The sequence below is a fragment of the Agrilus planipennis genome, unplaced genomic scaffold, assembly GCF_000699045.2.
Source record: "Agrilus planipennis isolate EAB-ADULT unplaced genomic scaffold, Apla_2.0 scaffold223, whole genome shotgun sequence".
NCBI classification, from domain to species: domain Eukaryota; kingdom Metazoa; phylum Arthropoda; class Insecta; order Coleoptera; family Buprestidae; genus Agrilus; species Agrilus planipennis.
In genome coordinates this window covers 489,454-500,945 of record NW_020438932.1, presented here as the reverse complement: position 1 = coordinate 500,945, position 11,492 = coordinate 489,454, and the positions used below count along the sequence as shown (strand labels likewise).

Genomic DNA, 11,492 nt, shown 5'->3' with positions numbered 1-11,492 from the left:
AGTTCTCAACTAGCCACTACTGTACATATATAGGTATGAGTAACAACCAAAATGAATTAATACGTTGCAGAGTTTTCTTATCATCATCGTATCGATGATGCAAGGTTTTAAATTTAAAATTAACAGGCAGTCGCTATATACGATTTCAGGATTTATGTTAGTTACTTATAAACTACTTTCATAGTATTTACTATACATTTTTTGTATTGATTACGTAACTGTGCTACTGGATACTCCTTATTTGAAACCTCACTCAAAAACTCAATTCTACCTACATTAAAGAGAGATTGAAAGTTTTCATGATCGAGAATTTCTTGCTTCTAAAAATAAGGCGTATTTTAAAGAATTCTTTTATTTCGTAGTGAATATACAATTTTATCTGTCTATGCATACAAACATATTATCATAAGGTATTGCTCTACACAGTACCACCTATACATACATATATCTAGTAGAATAGTCAACTTAGCGTGACCATACTGGGTCTCTAATGAAATCTCCACAGATGTTTCATCTCTACTCAACGGAACAACGGAAATCTTATTATTCCACAAAAGTTACCTTTATTTATGTTAGCGACTAGACATCCAGCACTCGTAACTAGGTACAGCAAGCTACGAATAACATGATTTTGACAGAAAAAAAGTTAACATAAAAAGTGGATAATATCGTGACCTTAAAAAAAAGAACAGACAATTTTTGCGAAATGATAATATAAGTGCTTACTGTTCTCTATCTGAACATGCAATCGTTTGAAGTAAGTATAATGAATACAAATAAACTACAGTTCCTGCTAATAAGGTAAAGATTTCCCTTATTTGAATAGGCAGATAATATAATTGTTTTCAATAATGAAGTGAAGAGTGGGTTATTATATGAATAATTAATAGAAACATAGCGATCACAGGCCATGTGATAGTGAAAATCACCCACTGGTAAAATATTGAATCCTCTAACTCTAATTAATTATAAATACGAAATTTCCCGCCTGACAGCATCTCAAAATCCGAATCGTCTTCAAAAAATTAATGAGAGTTTCCTATTACCAAGTGGTTTTATTCCATACAAACTCAATTTCATGATAAAATAGCAAGATAAATGAAAAGGCAGTTGCAAGTCTCACTTGCAGCAGATTTTCTGAGAACGAAAAATTATTGAACTGTAATTACAGACACCTCCTAAGATTATTTTTCTTTTAAATAAAGTGTATTTCCGCTCCAAAAAGTAAATAAACGTGATATCAAAATGTGTGGCTTGCTTGCAGCCGATGATTTTTGTCAGCTTCGAGTATATTACTGATAAAGTGATAAGTCACTTAAGTAACTTAGTTAAGTACAGATAAAATGTACAGTGTAGCTCGTAATATACGCAACGAAATACCGATCCAACAGGAACCTTTTTGCTTAGTCATCTTATCAATAAATTCTAAAGAAGATAGGATCGTTATCTTCCTAGTAAGGGCTTCATTCAAGCAATTGTTTTTAATTGTCATTTACCTCAACCATGCATATTCTGTACGTAATTATAATTAGTAAAGTATATAGTTGTTACTTTAGGGTGCGCCTTAAACACTTTTGCCTCTAATAAATGGATACATGATACGTATCACAGCTTCGGGAAATACCAGAAAATTCCGAATTAGACACACAATAAACCCATGGTAAAAATATGTCGGTAACAGTCTTATCTAAAATTTTATTTAATCGTAAGTAACTTTACTGGCGACAGTTTAAACAATCTCTTCTGGTTTCCAATACTTATTTATTTAATTTTAACTCACTGTACAAAAACCGAAACAGTAGAGCACAAAGAAAATTTAAATTTTCAGTATGTGAAAATATTTTTGACAATAACGCCTAAGTATTTATTTAATATTGCGATAGTAAAAATACTTATACTAACTTATAAAATATATATCTAAGTCCATTCAACTCACCTTAACAAATGTATTTTAATGATGTGTCATTTGCCGTTTTTTAAATTATAAAGATGCCTTTCTGCTGGGCACCTACGTTAAGTACATCGTACAATCGCGTAGGTGATTTAGTTATATTACAGTAACTGGAGACGTGCAATCGTTATTGGTAACTAACAACTTTATACAGATTAGAGCAGCTCGGTTTTACAGCATCGCATTTTATTTCATATATCTATACACCGGCTGATAACATGTTTATTGATTAAAGGTGTAGCCTGGAGAATTTCGAAATAGGAGATGAACTCGATATTATACGTGATACTATAGAGTATCTACAATTCTGCAAACCTTGGATAACTTATTCTCCTTGGCAGGCTATTAGGTATCGATAAATTTTATTTAATATTTGATTAATTTAAGACTTTTAGGAAATAAAAACTAAGATACGATGTTACCTACGATTGCACGAACCAAATTTACTATTGAAATGTGTCAATTGTGTATTAGGTAATATTATAGTATCAGGTCCGTCAATAAAAGTGTGTTTACTTCCTATTTTATATTGGTAATAGATATACAGAGTGTCCTGTTATCATCCCATAGGATCTGCACCACGCGGTAGAGAATGCAAATACAATTCTACCAACTAGAGTGTAGATTATTAGAACATCAGCTCAAGGGAGTAATCAGAGTGCGCCCTCAGCCACACGGCATACGCACTTGGCCTAAACCGCCGCACGGCATACTCACTTGGCCTAATCGTAAACTACGTAGGTAATTATTGCGGTGCGGCCACTGTCCTATTAAAAGTGAGCGCGATTTTTCCAGTGAGTTAAACTTCTACTTCACATTGTATTAAAACTATACGTTGTATCGAAAAACGATACAGGACTTTTCCGCGAAAATTTTCATTTTCTACCGCGTGGTGTAGAGCCACAGGATATTGTAAAATTAACTTCACTGTAACCGAACCGTGGTTTGACCGATAGTACGAATCGAGCTTTAGAACTATTCAAAGATTTGATCCTTATTAGCAATAGCAATACAAACTTAATGTTTTGTTTTCACAGCCCTTAAAACTACCCCAACATAAGCGACTTTTTAATGTGTCCTTTGAACTTTAACAACAAGATGTTCTACTGTGTACGTTTGTTACTTATGGAAGCTTTAATCAATTGCAAGATTTACTGATTGATAATTTTCATTGTAAAGATATTTGTTGAAGGAATAAGTAGGTAGGTAGTTAAGTGTGTAAATAATATTGAAACTCCCTTGCAGTTTTAAAGGTTTTTCCGTTACGAATGCGTGATGATATCGACCGCACCCTCAGAAAATTTCTCATTTCGTATCATCTAGGTACGAACTACCATTGTCGCCGTTCCATATCGCTGCTTGCGCCGCACCGCACCACCGCTGCGGTGCGGTGGTTCATCGTCGGTCGCTAAGCAGCAAGGCAGTAGGAGCTTTTAGTGCTTAGTCCGGTCCTTGTTTCTCAGCTGGGAAATCTCTTATGTGTGTATATATATATATATATATATATTATTCTAATCGCAAGAGAGAACCGACAGCACGGCGAGTAGGTTGTGAGCAATCGGCTACAGGTCAGAGGTGGGTGTGTCCGCGTATCTCGCGAGAGCAGGCGGGCCAAGATGGCTGCCCACCTGTATTGATCTCGCGCCTCTGTACCTGGCGTCTCTATGACGACACATCACACACAGACACCTGCCGACACCCCCGCGTTTGTGGCCAGCAACATCATAATACACAATCTGTTCCAGGAATTGCAATCAAACGTTGATTTTTTTTCCATGATTCATACGCAAAAGCAGGGCGAGCTTTGGAAGCTTCTCAACACCGTCACCGGTGATATCACGAAACGGTCTACTTATCTTGCCCATCGAGCAATGACTAATGCAATGGGGTTGATCTGTTTTTATACACGGAAATTGAATCCTCCTAGCCCCAACCCTAACCCTTATTCTTTAACTTTTTAGGTGTGTATAAAGCTAGCCAGTTAACTTTTATAACTTACAACCAAAATAGCATCTTCCATTAGTTTTTGTCACCGATTAGAGTTAAGACCAAATTTCGAGCAAATATTGGCAAAAGGATAGGTATTTGGTCAGTCGTTGCCAGAGAGTCAAAAAAGGCTAGCATAGGAAATATTACCTAGAAAGCTGGTACTTAATTGCTTTATTCGTTTCGTTTTCATTTCAAAATGGAAATCCTATCCGGTTCAGGAAAATAGGTTTTCTGAAAATATTTACTAAACCGTTGCTGGCATGCATTAAAATCATTTATCGTCAATAATATTCAGGATGAAATTTCTTATTAGAAATATTCTACCTATTTCCCCTAGAATTATGAAGCACTACTGATTTATGACCCCCGAGTTGGAGCTTTTAAGTAAACGCAAGCGACCCCATTTCAGAAAAGCATTTCTGCACTTGCTTCCATTTTTTTTTCACTTGATTTTCCCTTTGGAGGCCTTAACCCACACCAGTGTTTCTAAATTATCTTTCTATATTTAGACATTGAAGGCTGGTGATTCGGGACTTCTTGGGTATATCAAGTTCTGAACTTTCGTCTTCTATAGTGGAACTGTTTCTCATTAGTTTCCTCGCCGATAGAGACACCTCATTGTGCAGCGATTTCTTTGTCGGAATTTTCGTATGAGTTTGTCTGAGGCAGTAGTAACAAATGATACATGCCGTTCCTTAACAAGTGTCCGTGGGACTTTGATGGTGTTTCTTCGATGCTCAAATATCTGTTGCCAAGCACGGTAATTTTAAACGAATATTATCAATTGAGACGTCAACGAAAATATTGACGAAATTGTTGCACAATTAGATGCCTCCATTACCGACTAAACTAATGAAAAATCTCCGTCAGAACTTGACAGACAAGAAGCCTTCACCGTGAAAAGATAAATTAGAAACACCGGTGTGGATTAAGCTCCCAGATGGGAAACTGCGAACTATACTTCATGGTGGTGTGGAATCAAGTACAGAAACCCTTTTTAACATACGCAAAGTAATTGAGGAGAAAGTTACTGAAAGTCACGACCAAAACCCAGCAAAATGCTACATAATTCTAGACAAAAATATCTCAAAACTTCCCAGATTGGGGAAAAGATACGATTTCCAATTGGAAATGAGAATGATATACGAATAGAGTAATTTCCAGATTTCTCGACTGACCTATTAGATTATGTAAAAAGAGAATTGGTGGAATTAGATCATCAATAAGTAAAAGGGAGTACACAGTCCATATGTTTGAAATTCTACTTATATTTTTAAGCATTTCAACCTTAGAAACATATAATAGGTACCTCTATTATCTATAACGATTAATAGATTACGTGATCTAAAACAAATTCTGGTTTGTAATAATAAGTCTACTTTTAAAAGACTAACATGAGAGAGATGATTTGAACTATGAAACTAAATTTTGATAGCCATAATTTGTTTGTTAAGAAAAATGAATAGATAAATGATAAATTGAAATGATAAAATTAATTCAATCTTTAATTATTTCAATGAAATGAAATGAAAGCAATAGAAATTTTAATGAAGAAATTAAGGTCTGTCCCGTTCAAGGATCACTGAAGCTTCGAGGATCAAAGCTCTGGCCCGGTTTGTCCTACAAGGGGTACCCTATTTTGATGCGAATTTGCATTTAATACAAAGAGCTCTTGAAAATAGCGATTCATTCACAATGATGTCTACTTATATTGGTCGGTAACAGGTACTTAGGTATTAGGTATAGATATCTATTGGAAAATATTCATCATCACATTTATCAGGTGGCTTTTCTCACCCCTAACTGGTTTCGTACGCGATCTATTTGACTGATGATTTGATGTGTTAGTATGGGCAGAAAGTAATGTATATACGGTGGCCTTTATAAGATGAGGCGACGGTACAAAAGCCGGGGTGGCACAGATTGTTGCTGTAATGTTATTATGACTTTGTGTCTGCACCACCACTGCTACGTATGTATAGCGGTTAACGCTAATTCGAGGGGCTGATCTGATGAACGCTGAAAGGTCTGCGAAACAACCATGTGATGTGATTATCCGTTATTGAGTCGATCTGCTTGTGCCCTCTTTTAAACATAAAGTCGACTATTGTTGTGCCTACCCTATTATTCCGAAACATTGTTGAAATAAAAACCGCTTTTATGTTTGATACAAAGGGTTAATTGAAGTTTAAAGTTTCATTCTTATTATTGACGACCTTCCTTGATTTTTTACATCTCTTCGGACTTTCTTTTACTTGCCTAAGACATAAATTTAGATTTTTCTGTAAATTATCATAAGTCATAACACGCGTGGCCTATTTTGCATCGATGCTACCTATGTATCAGTAGGTACTTAACTAGGTACAAATCGTAAATCTGAGTGAACAAATCCCAAACTATAAAATGATTTACCTGAATGTTAAGTTACTTACTTAACAACATTATGCACTTTAAATTACATCTTAAGATTGTTCCATGACAAGAGAAATCAAGATTTGTTACAAAATTGTTTTGATAAATAGGTAATTAACGTAGAGCACGCAATGTTCGTTGAAAATAAAATCTAATGACAAGGACACACTTGTGTGAACTTTGTATTTCCTCGGCTCAGTGTTGTTTATTATTAAAAATGTCTAAAATAGGTAGGTAATGTCTGCCTATTGAAGATAAACAGTCTCTTCCAACAATCTACCGTAGAGAAATTATTACTAAAGGAAACTATCGAATAACTTACTAAAAAATATCGAATATTACGTAAGTATTAGGTACTATTATTATAGACTAGTTGGACCCATCTGAAGGACTTCTCTATGCATCTCAACCACGGTTGTTGGTGTATACCACATAATCGTTATCATTATATCCTTGAAGGATACAAGTATTAGGAGACAATCCTGCAGGTGCATCATACCTATATAGGTATGTAGGGTTCTTGTTTTGTAGTCACAAACAGATAAGGTCTTGCACGTTTAATTGCATGGGTTCCTAACCTAGGTATCTGCTAATTTAACGTTAAATATTACTATTGCGACTTTTACAAATACACTAAATATATGACGCAAATAAGTGTCACGAATAACTGCAATAGTTTGCTTATCGAATTCCTACTAAGACATTATTACTTCTTGATAATGCGGTTTGTTGTAGTTTTTTGTTTTTCAAACATTAGCCGATGTAAAGCGTAATAACAGATCAATTTTACCTGCTGCAGCTTTTTTATTAAATAAAAATTATAAATAACTCTTTTATTATATTGTAATATTATACTTTCCATACATTATTAGCGGAAATTTAAATATAACACATTATTACACTTAAATAGAACGCTGTATTTCGACAGTCTCTTTAACTCTGAAGATGACACCTTGTATACGAAATTTTGCACTTTAATTGTAATCTCATTGATTTGTCTGACCTTAATCGTAAGTACATAACATAGGTAGATGTGATAAAAGTGCCCGATGATCTGATGATAAATTTAGGACGAAATAGGTAATTATAATAATTTTATGAAATACATGAGGATATTCGCGGTTGTTTTGAAAAGACCGTAAAGTCTTGCGTCGCAAAAATTATTAGACCTCGTCTACGAGAGAGCAATCTATATATATATATATATATATGTGTGTGTGTATAAAGTCTTGTATACTTTCATTCGTTATTTATTTATGAAGATAAAATATCTCGACATTATTAATACGTTTCACTCTAATAATTCGTTAGCCATCATAATAATATAGGTTTGTATCTGTACAATTTCTCAGCATGTTTGGGCACCGATGTACATACATACATATGTTTGTTGAGTATTCGTACAGTGAGTAAGCATCATCATCATCACGTAAAGGTGTTTTCAGTGAACGTTGAAAGAAGAGCTCGTAATCAAATCGCTAGCAAGCAAAAGCTCGTTGCTATAGCGATTCGCTAATCAACACAGCCTAAGCGAGGAAGGCAAACTGATCATTTGCGTTGTTTCCACAATAGACACAATGCACACATACGTAGGTACATATGTACGTGTACACTGGGCATCTGCTTATCGCTATTTAATGAACACGAGCAGATTTGCATTGAATTTAATTATCAGAAATTGCTTTTCTGTAAATAATAAATAGATATATTTGTGAGCGACTTATCTCAAATTATAAACTCTGAAAAAGGGAGTGCCCTCCACTGATTCATGCTCAATGTGATATACGTATATCGGGCGCTAAAATGCGAAAATAAGATAATTGATCAAAGAAAGACTTCAATTTGCAAAAGTAGGTGATAACTGTATCTATAGGTACAGGTATAATTTTAAGGCTGCATTAAAAACAACTGCCTACAAAGTGTCTATCTAATGTATCTCTATTTTTGTTGTTCTCCTTGATCTCTTTTTGTTATTATCGAAAAAAAAAACACTTAAATATATACATTATACATTACATTATTGAATCACCAATTGCATGGAAGTTAGCCTGAAAAGATCCTCTAAAAAGTGAGGTATTTGTGGAAATTTGGACAACAGTGATGTAGGTATATAAATCGTTCATAATATTGATGATGGTACATTATAAAATATGAAAGTTAATAGGTATCTGTTGAATACTTCAGCAAACAAAATACAAAAGTACAATTCATCGAAGAAATTAATTTTGCGTTTTAAGTTTGAGCAGGATCGCGAGGAAATGAAACTGATGTGTTGTGAAGCAGAAAGCAGAGAGAAAAAAAGGAAATGCGTTTTGTTTTTACAAAATTTCCTACAGAAGTTAATAAATAGAGACATAAGCAACAAAGATGGCAGTAATTCAACTTGCGTTCGTAATTTACGGTATGATAACATCGAAATCGATTGCATTTAAATATTCTTGAGTCCGGGATTTATTAATTAGGAGAAAGCTGCGAAGTAACGACCGTAATTAAAGAGCAATTTTGCGTAAGGTATTTTTCAGATTTCTAGTTGCATCAATCTTTCAATCTGAAATGATTATGACATTGAACAAGTCAAGTCACAAACATTGCAATTAGGTAGCTTGTTGTTGATTATTAACTAACTAATAGTAACTAACGAAAAACGATTTAAAGTGCATATGCGTACGTAATATAGATGCACTTGCTAATGGGATGTAAGTGCCTACCCCTTTAAACCTTCTACTGATATTATCAATCCTAATTGATATTATTAATTCAATAATGTACACAACCAAGACCTGCAATGATTTGGAAGCATTTCACTGTTAAAAACGCAAATAAATAATTTATGTATTACAGATAAAATTCGTTGAACTAATAAGTTTCTTGTTGATTTATTGTATGTTGTATGACGCTGTTAAGTTCATCGACGACAAAAATTACGGGAAAAGAAATTTAGAATTTTATTTCTCAATTTTGGAAAATGCAGTAACAAAAAATTAATTGTGTACTTAGTACAAATGGGTAGTGCATTACTTACAAAAGCACAAATGGTAAAAGCTTCTATGTTGAATATATTAAGTAGGCAGGTAGGCATTTATGCTGAATTATGCTAATTTTTTATACCTGGTAGTTGAAAAATCTATACACACGGACTCATTTCGATATTTTAATGGACAAAAAACTTATCTCAAAATTCAAGAAAGTATTCGGGTACATTATTATTACGAGTTATAGTTAGGGATCTTAGATACTTACTCTCAAGATAAAAATCATTCTAAGATATGTATAAGTAATTTAAAGTATCCCAAGTGTTCCGTGTCAGATAAGGGAAAGGCGAGCCGTTTCGGAATTCAATACTCGTTTTTCTTAGTAAATCATTATTACCCATATGCATATGTCAACTAATAAAAAATAATTGTCGATCTTTAAATATTACGAGCCGACAGATATTGATACTTATAGAGGTACGTACAACATCGTTTATATACAGAAATTGAGAGAACTGACTTTATGATAATAAGCGGTTTTAAGTAATTAGATTGATAAACACGGACACAAAGCTGTTACTCATTAATAATTATAAAATTAATAGGCCAACATACCTGATTAGGATAAGGTAATTGTATCCCATTTCTGTAGCTGCAAACTCAATTATCAAGTCACCTGGGTACTTAATAAACGATTCAAAAAAAAAACTCTGAGCGCAACGAGTCAACTAACTGATGGCTTTCAGGAGAACCACTAACGCTGACGACGATGAGCTGTACCGATGATGATACACTTCAGAAAACTGAGATAAACAGTCAAATATTTGTTGATGATAAAGACATACTCTCCCAAGACATGTTGAAGAGTGACTTCAAAAAGATCAAGTCGGCTTGCATCAACCCGACCTGAAGCGTCTGCTCATTGGTTCTCTGACTGGAGAAGGGATACAGGTGAGTCAGGTATTCGAAAGAGAGAGTAGATTCTAAAGAGCACAGAACGGACAGGGATCAACGAAAGAGCCGCGTGCCAAAACTGCAGACTCTTTTTTTAATGATACTACTATTGTACTGTGGTGTTGGATACCGAGCAAGGTATCGACAATCCCCCGATCTGTGTGGGTAATAGGTAGTCATGACAAAGCGAGAGGTTGCTAATTTGCAACAGAGTGGGTAGCCCGAGAAGATCTACCTACATACATACATACAAGTTAGATATTTATTATTCCTCTACCTCTACTAAACGAAGCTCTACCTATCCCTTTTTTCAACTAAGAATTTATGAAGCACAACAAACTGATTATTACCGGCATTACACATGAACACCTGATACCACAACTGGAAGCAATTTCTGCATTCTAATCAATGACTAAATTAAATATTCTAGAAAATGTTGACAAATACAGCACATAAACTATTACGAAACTACAAATTCCTACAAACTACGAAATACTGGTTTGTGTTTTCTTTTGATCTCCGAAAAAAATCAACATATCCCGTTACTAATTTTAGACACTGAAAAAGTATCTTCTACTATGAGTTTGTAAACAAATATTGTAGTATACTTAATTCGACTAAAAGCGTATCAGAAACCCGTACTAATGATTACTAACAACTGATGGAAATTGTCCCTTAAAACATCCACGTACATAACGTAATTTGTTGTTTTAGTTTTTTATGAAAACATGTCCTTTTTCGTCCTTTTCTACCTATCTGATCGATACGTAAATCGTCTTCAGACATTCTCTAAATATTAAGTATGTATACCTTTTGAAACACTGTCTCCACGAAAGATTACCTGCCTATAGCATACGTATTATATTTTCATTAGATATAATTGAAAATTACACATAATTAACATTATTAACTCGTAGTTTGTTAGTAAATGAGGTCCAACAAGACATCTACATCTAGTTAGTTATACGCGTACCTAGTAATTAAATCACAAGCATTTACCATCAGTGATGTATTTTTGATTGAGAGAGATAAGACAATTTGGAAGCTTATTGTTTTGTATAGCAATTAGCATATCAGATGAGAAATGAAAAATTTTTGCCAAGGAATTTTCTTCAACTTAATTGGGAATAGTCTAAATTATAGATATTTATGGCAATAAAAATTACCTCTCCTGTTTTAATTTTAATGTAATAACATCAAAACCGGCTAATTGT

General features: G+C 34.1%; 1 protein-coding gene across 2 annotated transcripts in view; it reads right to left on the bottom strand.

Annotated features, from left to right (window-relative positions):
* Positions 1 to 10,410, bottom strand: part of LOC108742287 (ras-responsive element-binding protein 1-like) — a 24,734-nt gene extending 14,324 nt beyond the window's left edge. Inside the window, exon 1 of one of the 2 annotated variants that reach the window (XM_018477445.1) lies at positions 9,940 to 10,410. The gene's annotated coding sequence lies outside the window, so the exon portion shown is untranslated. Of the gene's footprint in view, positions 1 to 1,936; positions 2,239 to 9,939 lie in introns of those variants that run through there. The other variant, XM_018477447.1, reaches the window with a different exon arrangement.
* Between the last annotated feature and the right edge of the window lie 1,082 nt (positions 10,411 to 11,492).